Here is a 14,903-nt window from a genome sequence, read left to right as displayed (position 1 = left end):
ATATATATATATATATATATATTTATATATTTATATATATATATATATATATATATAATATATATATATATATATATTTATATATATATATATATATATATATATATATATAAATATAATATAATATATATATATATATATAAAATATATATATATATATATATATATATTTATATATATATATATATATATATTTATATATTTATATATATATATATATATATATATATATATATATAAATATATATATATATATATATATATATATATATATAAATATATAAATATATATATATATATATATATAAATATATATATATATATATATATATTTATATATTTATATATATATATATATATATATATATATATATATTTATATATATATATATATATATATATATATATATCTAAATATAAATATACACGTGGCACATATGTGGCGTTGACAATGGAAAATATGTGGAACAAGGAGATCTGCGACTGTTGTCCACCGAGCTTCACTCTTGCCCAGATACAGGATCAACAGTAAATAGGTTTAAAAATTTTGTTTTGTAATTTTTCCTATGTTTCGTGTAGCTAATATGTTTTCATGGTTTTTAGCTGTTCTAGTGTTTGGTCCTTATTCAGTGTCTTCCTTCTTCCACAATATGTCTGCTTTCCGTTTAGAAATTTGTGAAAGATGGGATCGGGGACAAATGATCAGTGACCTTCGCTTCAGTGATTCGGTTCTGAAACAAACGACTCCAAGATCGAATCCACTGATGTTCTTGGAAGGAAACTTATCACTAGAGAGCGCTTAAACTGTACGCAAACGAAATGATTTTAGTTAATCGAATTGTTTGTTTAAATCCATTTTAATCCAATTAAATGTATTTAAATATTCCGTTTTCATAAACACATAATCGATTTAAACAGATTATAGCTAATTTCGTTGTCTAAAAGTGCAAAATTAATCGATTTTATTTTAAAAAAATTCGTGAATATAATCCATTTAAATCGAACAGTTTTACCACGTTGTCAATACGGGAGGTTTAAAGATTGCTTCCTCGATTTCAAGAAAATTTGCTCTAACTCATCCAAATTCACCCAGCAATTCTCCAAAAATATCACCAAAAACTTACGCAACTGGTACCAAATTTTGAACTATTTCAAGCTATAGCCTACAATTTTTACACAATTTTTCCAGACAAAAACAGAATTGTAGCCCAATTCTATTCCAATGTTACCAAAATTAGGACATTTCTATCGCAAATCAAAATGTGCTACCCCATCTCAGACAAATTAATCCATTCTTGTTTTTAGTTTTTCGCACATCTTTGACAAAGATTCTTTAGATAAGACAAATATTGTCCTTATTTTATAAAAAATAAAAAAGTTTTATCAACAAAAAAATAAAAAGTTCCAAGTTTTCACCAATTTTCCAATTTTAATCAAAGAAAGTAGCCCAATTTTTCTCAAATTAACACAAAGTTTTTGGGACATTGTACGCAGCCCAATTGCTGAACAATTAAACAAAAATTCCTAACAATTAAGATTAGGTACAGGCTACTGAAAAAAGTGCCGGAACAGTAGATCTCTCGAATTACAGAAAGCAAGAACAATAGAGCTCTCAAACTAAATTAACTGCTTGAGCGAAACCATTCCATTTGCATTAACAGAAGTTTTACTCATCATGCTATGATATGAAACCCACTACTTTAAAAAATGTGTTTTTATTTTTTTAAAAAGTAATTTCTTCAATTTCTTTTGGAACTCTGTTTCTGTTGATTTTTTGAAAACCATTTTTTTCTCAATTAGTGTTTGGATGAAATTTTTTTTTTGCGTTGTTTTATATATAAAACAAAACATTTACAATTTTCAATTTAGTTTTCTTGCAGTTTGTTCATCCGAGAGTGGTTGAAAACAACCAACTCATTTATCTACTTCTACTCTATTTTCGTTTAGTAAAACTTTTTTTATAGAAAATACAATTTTCGAATAATTTTTCTTTCGAAGTGTCAATTTTACATATGTTTTGCAACAGAAAAAATTATTTTGATTTTTAAACTTTTACATTTTTATAACAGTTCTCAAATTCTTTTGTTTTCTGTAGCCGAATGTCGGTTTGATTAGTTTTGTTGGACAGAATTTGTTGTATTTTACGTAATCTTTAGTTGAAAGATGTAGTACTTTTTAATGACACAAAACCAAACAATGTATGAAGTCTGATTTGAAATGAGTTGAAACTGCGAAAGTTTTGTGTTTCTCTGTTGCTTTTGTGTTTTGTTTCAGTTGAACATACGTGAACTCGAAAAAGGCAAAATCTCGAATTCTTTCACCATTTGATCCAAATTTTGATTATTTTTTGAACAGTGATACATTGACAAATAAAATAAAAATAAAACAATAAAAAAATAAAATGTGCTGTTAGGTGGATTCCATTAGATTAACCAATATTCAAGTCATCGTAAGATTTTGAAAACCAACTGTTTTACCCACTGATAGACAAAGACTACTTAAATCACGTTTTTTATCTCACCCATATCAGTGCGGTGTTGTCGGGTGGACGGCATAATTTCTAAACAAGCTGAAGCAGTAACCAAAGAGCTGCGAATTTTCACAATTTTACAGTTTGTTCATCTGAGAGTGTTTTAAAACAATCAGCTCATTTGTTTGTCTACTTCTTCTCTAGTTTCGTTTATTAAAATGTTTTGAGAGAAAAAATAATTTCGAATTACTTTTCATTCAAAGTGTCAAGTTTACATATTTCTTCCATCAAAAAACTTATTTTGATTTTTAAACTTTTACCTTTTTGCTTAAAAATAGTTTTCAAATTCTGTAGTTTTCTGAGAGCAAAATATCGGTTTGATTATTTGTTTGGACCAATAGTGTTGTATTTTACTTAACATTTATGTGAAAGGTGTAGTATTTTTTATATCATACAACCAAATAATGTTTGAGGTCTGATTTTGAGATGTATCAGAAGTACGAAAGTTTCTCTGCTGATTTTGTGTTTGGTTTCAGTTGGAAATACGTTGTGTCCAAAAAAGCAAAGTCTCGAACTCTTTCAACATTTGATCAAAATTTGGATTATTTCTTGAACAGTGATGAAATGACAGAAAAACTGAAAATGAAACAATAAAAGCAAAGAAATGTGCTGTTAGGTGGATTGCATGAGACTAACCTATATTCAAGTCATCGTAGGAATTATCAAACCAACGGTTTTGCCAACTGATAGACAAAAACTACTATAATCACGTTTTTTTTTCGCTCATATCAGTGCGGTGATGTCGAGTGGACGTTGTAATTTCTAAACAAGCTGAAGCATTGTCCTAAAACTCAGTAACCAGTGAGCTGTCAAATTTCCACCACCTTATTCTTCCTCCGATCCGGGAAAATTCAGAAGACACTGATTGCAGCCAATTTAATTAAAAATTTATCCGTTTTTTGAAATTTATCCAATTTTTGTTCTCCAATTAAACTCTGAGACTAACACAGTAAATTGACTGACTCACGTGACTCTACTTATCGTAGAAAACAGAGCCTTGATTGGTTTGTTCGCAATTTTTAACTTTTTGACAGAAAAAAGACATCTGAACAAAACGTCTGTTTGGTTATATATAGTTTTAAAAAATAGTTTCATACATCAACTGATTTTTTTATGAAAAAAAACATCTTTGCTTTTCGTGCTTCAAAAGTTTGCTGCGTTCCTTTCAAGTTAAAAAATATTTTTTGAACTGTCAAATTTTGATTGAAGACTTTAACAAACAGCCAATTGTTGTATTATTGAATTTCAGACACATCAGACAAATTTTTTTAGATCAAAATTCTCTCCATTCAGTTAGTATTTTGTTTCAGTTGCACCTAAGTTGTCTCATTAAATACAAAATACTGAAAATATTTTTTAAAATACGTCAACATGTTTTTTTTCATTATTTCCTCATTTAGCGTATTCTCCGAAGAAGGGAAAAGCAAATACTCCAATTCTTTGCTTACTTCTTCCAAAAACTTCTTTTTACAGAAGTTTTGATTATAAAACGTTGTAACCATTACCAACGTTGAATTGTTCTGAGAAGTGGAGTGTACAAGATTATCAAAAAAAACATCTCTAGGCTTGTCAATTTCACAGGAGTTCTGAAAATCTTTGGATGCAGACAGACATCGAAAAGAAATAAATTTTGAAAAATCTACTTGACAAAGCTTTCTCTTACGATTTTTTTTCAAGCCTTAGGGAGAGTTTGAAAAGAACAGCAGTTTTCACTGAGAAACAAGAAAATTTTTATTTTCACATACTCTTCAAATTGAATCATTGCGTTCTTTGGTGGCAGAAGAAATGTTCTCCAAAGATGCTTCTGTATTGCCTGAAAACCTTTGACCAGCCCAATTTCTGACACTTTATTCTTGCGATCTGGGATTATTCAAATGACATTGACGGAAGCCAATCAAGTTAACACAAATCTCCTTCCCGAACAACGTATAATCTCCAATATCAGTCCTAAGAGCCAAATTGGTTTATTCTTTGTTCATTACTTTTGCATCACATGACTTTACTTGTCATAAAAAATGCAGCTCTTTTTAGTTTTTGTCACAATTTGTTATCTTTTGTCACAAAATGATATTTATGGAAATTGTGTTAAAACAAGTTTTCTACATGCAAGTTTTTGCAAAAAAATGTTTCCCTCGATACATTTCAAGTAATGTTTTAGTTTGATTAAATATATAAAAACTGAAAATTTCTAAGTTTTTTAACTGATTTTTTTGTGCTTCAAAATTTTGCCTCCTGCAATTTCAGGTCATAAAAACTCTTTTGAATTGCCAAAAATTTGTTGAATATCTTAGCAAAGAGCGCAATTGTTATATTATTCCAATGTCAAACAATCAGACAAATTTGTGATCTAACCTCGGAACAAATAAGCAATGAAATATTTTCTCTTTTTGTTTGATCTTTTGTTTCAGTTGCACTTAAGAGGTCTCATTAAGTGCAAAAAAACTGCAACTATTCTATCAAATATTTCAACGTGTTTTTTTTCAATATGTCTTCCAGATTTAGAGTATGGTCCTAATAAAAGAAAAAAATCAACACTGAAAACAATATAAATAGACAAAAATATCAAAATGTCCTTTGGCATGGTTTGCACTTGTGTCTTTGTGTAAAAACACAAAACAACAAACTACTGGCTTGTCACCTCTCTAGGAATTTAGACATCAAAATTTCTACTCGCGAAAAAATCAACCTTGCAAGGTTTTATCACCAGACTTATTTTCAAGCAATCGGACGAATTTGAAAACAACCGGGGTCTCACCCACTGAAAAACAATAAAAATTTTACGATTACGTACATAATTAAATCAATCTGTTGTATATTAGGTGAAGGACATTTTTTCGAAGATATCGTGTTCCGCATGAACTTTTCAAACAAGAAATGTGTATGTTGAAATTTAGTTTTGTTTTGTTTTTTTTTTTTGATGGTGCTTGACAATAAATGAGATTATGTGAATGTTTTTTTCCATTTTGTTGAATTAAGAATATTAATCAAGTCTGATAACGTTTCATGACTCAAAAGTGTCGATTTTACATTTTTTGCTTTCCAATTTTGAATGATATTTGAAGTGCACAATTTTTCAATTTCAGGTGTGTAACAATTTCAGTGTCTTAAAAGCAGCTTGTTGGCTTGCCTATTAATTTTTTGGATATAAAAGCGTCGTATGTTACATAATCTTTTTGTCAAAATTTTTTTTTAGTTTCATGTTTTGCTTTTTTGCAATTTCTTGTTATGGAAAAGAAAGAAGTTTTTGTTGTACCATTCTTCAAAAAACTAAAAGGTTTTCTTTTACGCACAAACAGTTAATTTTTTAAATTTAGTCTTGCAATGATTTAGGACTATAAAAATTCCAGCGTTATTTTTCTGTCTGTTAAGAAAAGCAAGTACGACAATTCTTCCCTTACTTTTCTTTAAGCTTTATTTTTACGGATATAGATTGTGCTCCTAATATTGCTGTTTGGATATATAAAACAAACTTAACCAAGACCAACAAGCAATTCCAAAAGTTTGCTGGAAACGGTTCTTTTTAAATCTGCCCCTTTTGCGAATTTTGAACAGAGAGAGAGAAGTTCTGAAGTGGCTAATGCTGGCAGTTCTTTTCCAGGTAGAGTTTGTAGCTTTAATGGGTAGTTGTTTTTACTTATATTGCTATCATGACAAAGCGACAGCTTTATAAATTTCGGAATCAATCTTTATTGAATTATTTTCGTGCAATTTGTTTTTCGTAGAAAACGACTATAGATAAGAACCATTTATCTCCAATGGATCCACTGATTACTTGAATACAGGTCTCCGCATTGTTTCAAGGTCAGCAATACCATCTTTGGCTCTCCTCAGCTCGATTTCTGTAGTCCAAGCTATAATTATTTAAGAGCCTGTTCAAATAAAAAACATCCTTTTGAACAAAATTTTCAGCAAATCGAGAGTTGAGTCATTACTAACACAATTTTCTAGGAATTAATTTCTTGAGTTACAATTCTCACGGTTTTATAAATTTTGTACATTTTTCAAAATTAGTTTTGATTGGTCATTACTCCCATTGATAATGTGCTAGAGCCACCTGTTTGGTGTTGGCAGGACTACGTTCATATGTCACAAGTTTGTTTCCCGCGCAAAACTCTTCTGTCTCACTCTACCTTGGATCTTAATCGATTTCGGTTATATTCTTCCTTTGTTGAGCAGACTTTTCAATCTGTCTTTTTGTCACCAAAGTGTGTGTGTATGTGTGCGTGTGTGTGTGTGTGTGTGTGTGTGTGTGTGTGTGTGTGTGTGTGTGTGTGTGTGTGCAGTTTTCGATCTGCTTCCGATTAAATTCGTGGCACTGCTTTTAGGAAAAACGCAGATTTCTACTTCCCCCTATAGCTTATTTGCTTTGTCACCTGGAGGATCAATATGACTGAAGAGAGGAGAATTTTAAATATTTGGAATGTGTTTTCCCTCTGGCAGTACATAGCCGATTGAAACCAAAAACTATTTGCTGTCAATAACTCACAGAGGTTGTTATCGCTTCAGGATTTCAATCCCTATCTTTGTTTTTTTAGGGAGTTGTTGATTAAGTCGTGATAGAGTAAAAGTTCTCCTTTCCTGTATATTGAAATGCATGACTACACCAAATGTCGGAAATTTTTGATCAATTTAAAGCAAAAGGGTTTAAATTTATTCCTGATATTTTTAAAGTAGTGGGTAGCAGAATCAAGTTATTGCCGTAATTGAAGAAATCAAATGCATGGAAAAAGAAACTGGCCGCCATTTTTGTTGTGTTCAAAATATGACATATATTCAAAGAAACCCTTGATTTCTGCTTCTCTTGGGCTTCTAATATTTAGAAGCCCATGAGAATCAACAATTTGTTTTGACTGCACTAATTAGTTTTGAAAGAGCAAAACTAGTGAAAACGTATTTTTCATTTTGCTATATCTGTTTTTATAAGGTTTAGTGCAATTTAAGGTTCTTCTTTTTATAATTGAAACGATTTCATTTACAAGACAAAACTCATTAAAAAGAAATTGTTTGGAATATTAGTCAACGCCAGACATTAAGGTCAGCGACATAGACAAAACTGAATTTAATTTAAATGTTAGATTTGATTTCAAGAAAAAACGTTTTCGGATTTTTTGTTCATCGTCAGGCTGAAACTTTTTCACAAATTGTTAGGAGATAAAAAAATGAATTAAAACTTGTCTGAGACCACAATCTAAACAATTCTAGGAAATATCGAATAAATTTGAAAGTAATTAACAAACACAATCACATTGGCCTATTTACAATTTCATATTTAAACTTGTTATCAATTTGTTTAAAATTTCGCTCTCATTTTTTTCAATATTTGCCATTTTTAATTTCTAGGGGAATTCGGATTTTTGCCCAAAAACCGAAGCATACATATTTTGTGTTTTTTCAAATATTGTTTTACCGAGCATGAAATTTTTTTCACGCTGTAATTTTGTTAAAATCATGATTTGAATTATTATTGTTGCGCATAATTTGGGCCACGGAATTCTTCGCCATTGTCTAGCCCTGGCTTCAATTTGCTGATGTATGTAGCTTTGATGCTCTTGAATCCTAGTGATATCCTAGTGTTAACATGCCTGCCTGTCATCCCAACATAGATAGATTTGCAACAACTATAAATTATTTTTTACACCCCCTGAGTTTTCAGGTTTTTATCGGACGATGATTTTGGGGCTGGAAGCTATGAGAATATTTTTAAAATCTAAAAAGGTGATCCTACATTTTTGCGTTTTCCCCGTTATTCGGCATTTTGCATGATACCTGGTTTTTCATTTTTCACTTTCAAGTTACTTTCAACTTCTTTGCCTAGAAAGGTAACCCTCAAGTTGCAGTCTTTGCTATTCCCGTTTGGTTATAAGTAAAGAGATATCTTCATTGGGCTTTGGTTTTTGCGGTGCTTCCCCTAAGAATATCATCCACAAGTTTGCTAGTAATACAGGCTAGGATGCTCCCATATTTAGATCATCTCATTGTTCTAAGATTTAAGATTTCGTTATTACTAGTATGAACACCTTTAGCTGTTTTTTGTAGCCGCTAACTGTAAACTTTTTTTGTTTCAGATTTTGGGACCTTTGGAGTCCTATTTGCTCAAAATCAAATAAACTGACTCCACAGCTTTTCTAGCATCAATTGTTTATTTTTCAAAATTTGAGCCCAATTATTGGTGGAAATAATTGTGCCAAGAATCTGTCCACTGATAGTTTGTGATAATACCGTTCCCTGTTTTGTAAATTGTTAGGCTGTTTTTAGCTGTTTTCCAATTTCTATCGCATTTTCATCTGCTGCTGAGTTGATTTTTTGGGATTGATCAGAGTTTAGTACATCATCACATTTTGCTCTATACGTTGACTTCTTCATCACGCAGAATTTCAGCTTTTGTTGAAATGCACTGCAATCAAATTTCACAAATTTTCTCTATTCCTTGATGTTTATACATAATTCACGTAAGAGTTTGCAACGATTGCAAGGAAGAACAATTCATTGGATTTCCCTCACGGAAAGTTTAGACTCCACTTTCCCTAATAATTGTTCCTTGCTTGAATATGGGAGACCATCTGCTGCCTAGTGAACCACGCTGGTAGCTAAAATATGCACAATTTCGAAAAATCTAAATAGTTCGTTCCTGATAAAGCGCTAAAACAGTATTTCAAGATATCTTGCAGTTATACTTTTCACAGTTTGTATTTTTAATCAATCGGCAAAATAATTGATGTACGAGAAACTGATATGCCGAATAAAAACATTTCTTGATTTTGCAAAACAAAGGTTCGGAACTTTATTTTCATCGTCAGTTTTAAACTTTTTCACAAATTGTTATTGGATGTAGTGAAGACGTTTTTACACTTGTCTGAAGCTGCAACTTAAACAACTCTATAAAATATCTCAAGAAATATTCAAATTTTTTTGTCATTAACAAACAATTAGCCCACTTGAAAACTCATATATATGTATTTATATAAATATATATATATATATATATATCTCAGCTATCTCTTTTTTCGTTGAATCTAATATCAGTTGACAGTAGACGTGCTGCTTTATTTTGAAAAAAAATTTTAGCGTATTAAAGTATTAAAATTATAACAAAATGTTCAAAATGTTACCGAAAAGATAAAGTCGCAGAAAAAGTTTTAAAAGCTAAAGAACAATGTCATGAACAAAAAATTACATACAGTTTGAAGAGAAGGTTTTGGATGGCACGGGATGACACGCGATGAATTAAGATCACACGCGATGAACATAGGGGTGGGAACTCACGCTTAAATATTTGTCCAAATCATGAATTGGACTTCAGAAAAAAAAGTAGGGCAAAAATATTTGTGCGTGACAAAAGAAAATTTTTAAAACCCCACAAAATTTTTTCGGACAAATTCCTATGAGGGTTGCTAAGAGAATAGTGAAGAGTCTCGCCCCTGCCTATGACTTGAGAAACGTCAATATATGAGAGCCTTCCGTAATTCTATTGATTAGTAGATCATCAACAAAACAATGCTTCCATTAAAACCATTGCTCTTGGGTTGGCTACACCGGAAGATCAGAAGGTCAAAACTTCATGATTGATGTTGAGTAAAATTGTCGTTTTGTCCAAAAATTGTCGTGATGTTGAGTAAAAGTGTCGTGTGGAACACTGCTTTATGAAAATTTTATTCAACATCTGAAATACAAACACATATATTAAAATCATTATCTGGCAGATGTTTTTACGTTACAATGTAAGGTACTCAATTATCAATACCCGGGAACAAAATATTTTTTGCATTACAAAACGAAATGTTCAAAACCCCCACAGGAAAGATATTTAGGGTTGGGGCAAATTTGGATTTACATAAAAATACAAAAACATAGCCAAAAATCTGGACTATGAGTGTTTTTAGAGAAACTGATTACAGATGTAAATATGATTTGTAAATAGGCTCAAAATCGCATATATGGAAAATTTTCGTTTAATTTTTTAAGAGTTTTACTAGAATTTTTTCAATTGTGGTGTCAGACAAATGTAAGTAAACATTAATTTTATCATTTAACAATTTTTGAAACAGTTTTGAACTGACGAGAAGCGTACAGTGGAAAAACGTTTGCTATGAATATGAGAATAAGTTTTGATGAGATAAATTTTTTTCTACAGTAACAAGTAAATTTCCGAACATTGGTATATTCAAAAGTCACCTAGAAATTGAACAGAAGAAAAAAATTTTTTTCATAAAAACTGAGAACGAAAACGAGTAGCAAATCTTTGATCCTGAAAAACGTTCAAAACGGAAAATTTGCTCTCTTCAATAAAAATTTCAACTATAAAACTTGTTTTACAAATGTTTAAACCCAATTTTCGCTAGATTAGCACAGTAAAATACCGGCTAGCTGAGAATAAGGAGCATTGAAATCCTTATTTAGCAAAGCTCAAACAGCCTTAATTTTTTATGAAAACAAAACTTATAATGTGATTACTTTTAATTGGACCTCGGAAAGAAAAATAGTGCGTAAAATATTTTGTGCATGACAAAAGAAAATTTTCAAAACCCGACAAAACATTTTAGGACAAATTCTTAAGAGTTGATCCTGAGAGAACAGTGAAGAGTCCCGCCCTGCCTATGATTTGAGAAATGTCAATTTATGAGAGTCTTCCGTAATTCTATTGATGGTTAGATCATCAACAAATTATTGCTTCCACTAAGACCATTGCTCTTGGGTTGTCTCCGCCGCAAGATCAGAAGGTCAAAACTTCATGGTAGATGTTGATTAAATTTTTGTATTTGAACTAGTACTTCAATGTCAATTCCCTCCCCCGATAATCATCGCGCGTATTTAATTGCGGTTTCAGCTCTTTGATGTAGATCGCTTCTATCGTCATTAGTTTTTGAACCCCGCGACTTGCATCAAGAATCTCCCCCATTTTACGTTATGCATTGTACCACAAAATTCAACAAGGTGTTGTCCAACAGGGGAATGCTTCTTTTGATGCTCTGAAATTCTAGTGGTAACATGTCGGCTGGTTTGGCCAACATAGATCGAACTGCATCCATTACATGTAAATTTATATACCACATGGGATTTTAGATTCTTATCAAAAGGTGATTTTAGGGTGGGCAAGCAAGTTCTTAGCTTTCTTGTTGTGAAAATGATTTGAATATCACACAATTTTTTCTGTCTACTTGCAAAATTTTGCGTGATATTTCCCTTGTATTGAACAAAAAACCTAGGTTTAGGCTCCCTATTGTTAAGACTCTTAACTTTTTTAAGATGGTGCTCATTTTGGGGTGGTTTTGCTGTGACGTTTTCCTTCGTGACTATTTTATCCAACGTCTCATTAACAATACTGGAGGACCACTCCGTTGGGTATTGATTTTCAGTCCAGATCTCTTGATTTTTCTTAAGAGCTACATCAAAGGATTAATAGTCACTGGTCGCATTAAAAATCCTATGCACAGTCCTTTGAATCACAATTCTCTTATGGTGTAACGGTGCACAGCTACGAAAATTTAGGATTTTGCCGGTATCAGTTGATTTTTGATACCAATGAGAGCTGATTTGGTATCAGCTGTCATTGGTATAAAAAAAATGGTTGTCATTGGACGAAAATTCGAACGCTAAAAGCGTTAAATTTTTTCCTTCAGTTTTATTATTTGTGTTCAATAGAATAACCGCTCTTATTAAGCGAATACTGAAATTCTAGCTTAAAAATAACCACGTATTTCAAGATGTGCTCAGCAGAGTAATTGAAATGATTTGCTTCCAACATTAATCTTTTCAGTCGATATGATTAAACAATTTGCTGTAGCTATGTAACTGATTAGAAGCTGTGTCCGTATGATGAAAGCCAGTCTCATTATTCCTAAAATCTCATCAAGCCATTGAAGTACTAGTTAAATTGAAGTACTAATTCAAATACAAAAATTTGACTTATGAAATTCAAAAAATATTCTGTTACATGTTAATTCGAAATTTTTTCAACCCCAATAAGTAAAAAAATGAAAACAGATAGGAATGAAAGTAAAAACCCCTTTTCAGGAATAGATAGCATTATACACGGAATTTTCATAAAATCCGGAAAATAAAATGAATTGATTTTAGTGTAATAAGTGTAATTAAAATGTTGTAAATGTGATTTTAACTGTAAATAATCTCAAAATTTCGATGTAATTTTAGCTCACTTCTTAGAATTATAGTCAAAGACAAATTTATATACTTTGTAAATGATTTCATTTAATTTTTAAACCTGGCGATGAACGCAATGTTCAAAAACGTTCGTTTTGGTTAATCAATTTAAGTTTTAATTGACAATTACTTCTCTGCATGTTGATTAAAATTGTCGTGTTGTCCATGGGGAACACTGCTTAATGAATGTTTTTATTCAACATCTGAAATGCAAACACATACATGTAAAACATTATTTGGCAGAAGTTTTTACGATACAATTTTAAGGTACTGAATTATCATTACAAGGGCAAAAAATTTTTGTGCATGACAAAACGAAGTTTTATAAACCCCGACAGGAAAGCTACTTTGGGTTAGGGCAAATTTGGAATTACCCTAAAAATACAAAAAACATAGCCAAAGTACATAAATTTGGTTTAGGAGTGTTTTTAAAGAAACTGATGACAGATGTAAATATGATTTTCAATTGGGCTCAAAATCGTATGTGTGGAAAATTTTTGGTTTAATTTTTTAAGAATTTTTCTAGAATTGTTTTAATTGTGGTCTCAGACAAATATTAATAAATATTAATTTTATCCTTTAACAATTTTTGAAACAGTTTTAACCTGACGAGAAGCGTACAGCTCAAAAATGTTTGTTATGAATATGAGAATTAGTTTTAATGGGGCAAATTTTTTTTTCTACAGTAACAAGTAAATTTCCGAACATCGGTATATTCAATAGTCACCTAAAAATTGAACAGAATAGGAAAATTTTTTCATATTAACTGAGAACGAAAACGAGTAACAAATTTTTGGTCCTGAAAAGCTTTCAAAACGGAAAAGATGCATTCTTCAAAAAAACTTTTCAACTATAAAGTTTGTTTTACAAATGTTTAAACCCAATTTTCGCTAGGTTAGCACGATAAAATACCCACTAGCTGAGAAATAGAAGCCTTGAAATCCTTATTTAGCAATGAGCTCTAACAGCCGTTTTTTTTCGAAAACAATACTTATACTGTGATTATTTTTACTGTTTGGTATTGTGGTGCAATGTTTTGCGGCACAAATGGAAGAAAATTCGAACAGCCAAAGTGTTAAATTTTTTAATTAAATTTTTTTTGTGTTCAATAGAATAACCGCTCCTTTAACGAATGATGAAATTCTAGCGTAAAAATAAATAACCACGTATATCAAGATGTGCTCAGCAGAGTAATTTTTTGAAATGATTTGCTTCCAACATTAATCTTTTCAGTCAAAATGATTCAACAATTTGCTGTAGCTATGTAACTCATTGGAAGCTGTGTCCGTATGATGAAAGCCAGTCTCATTATACCTAAAATCTCATCAAGCCATTGAAGTACTAGTTAAATTGAAGTACGAATTCAAATACAAAAATTTGACTTTTGAAATTCAAAAAATATTCTGTTACATGTTAATTCGAAATTTTTTCAACCCCAAAAAGTACAAAAGTGAAAACAGATAGGAATGAAAGTAAAAACCCCTTTTCAGGAATAGATAGCATTATACACGGAATTTTCATAAAATCCGGAAAATAAAATGAATTGATTTTAGTGTAATAAGTGTAATTAAAATGTTGTAAATGTGATTTTAACTGTAAATAATCTCAAAAATTCGATGTAATTTTAGCTCACTTCTTAGAATTATAGTCAAAGACAAACTTATATACTTTGTAAATGATTTCATTTAATTTTTAAACCTGGCGATGAACGCAATGTTCAAAAACGTTCGTTTTGGTTAATCAATTTAAGTTTTAATTGACAATTACTTCTCTGCATGTTGATTAAAATTGTCGTGTTGTCCATGGGGAACACTGCTTATTGAATGTTTTTATTCAACATCTGAAATGCAAACACATACATGTAAAACATTATTTGGCAGAAGTTTTTACGATACAATTTTAAGGTACTGAATTATCATTACAAGGGCAAAAAAATTTTGTGCATGACAAAAAGAAGTTTTATAAACCCCCACAGGAAAGCTACTTTGGGTTAGGGCAAATTTGGAATTACCCTAAAAATACAAAAACATAGCCAAAGTACATAAATCTGGTTTAGTGTTTTTAAAGAAACTGATGACAGATGTAAATATGATTTTCAATTGGGCTCAAAATCGTATGTTTGGAAAATTTTTGGTTTAATTTTTTAAGAATTTTTCTAGAATTGTTTTAATTGTGGTCTCAGACAAATATAAATAAATATTAATTTTATTCTTTA

The sequence above is a fragment of the Convolutriloba macropyga genome, chromosome 15, assembly GCF_964194025.1.
Source record: "Convolutriloba macropyga chromosome 15, txConMacr16.3, whole genome shotgun sequence".
Lineage (NCBI taxonomy): Eukaryota > Metazoa > Xenacoelomorpha > Acoela > Convolutidae > Convolutriloba > Convolutriloba macropyga.
This window is presented reverse-complemented; position numbering follows the sequence as displayed.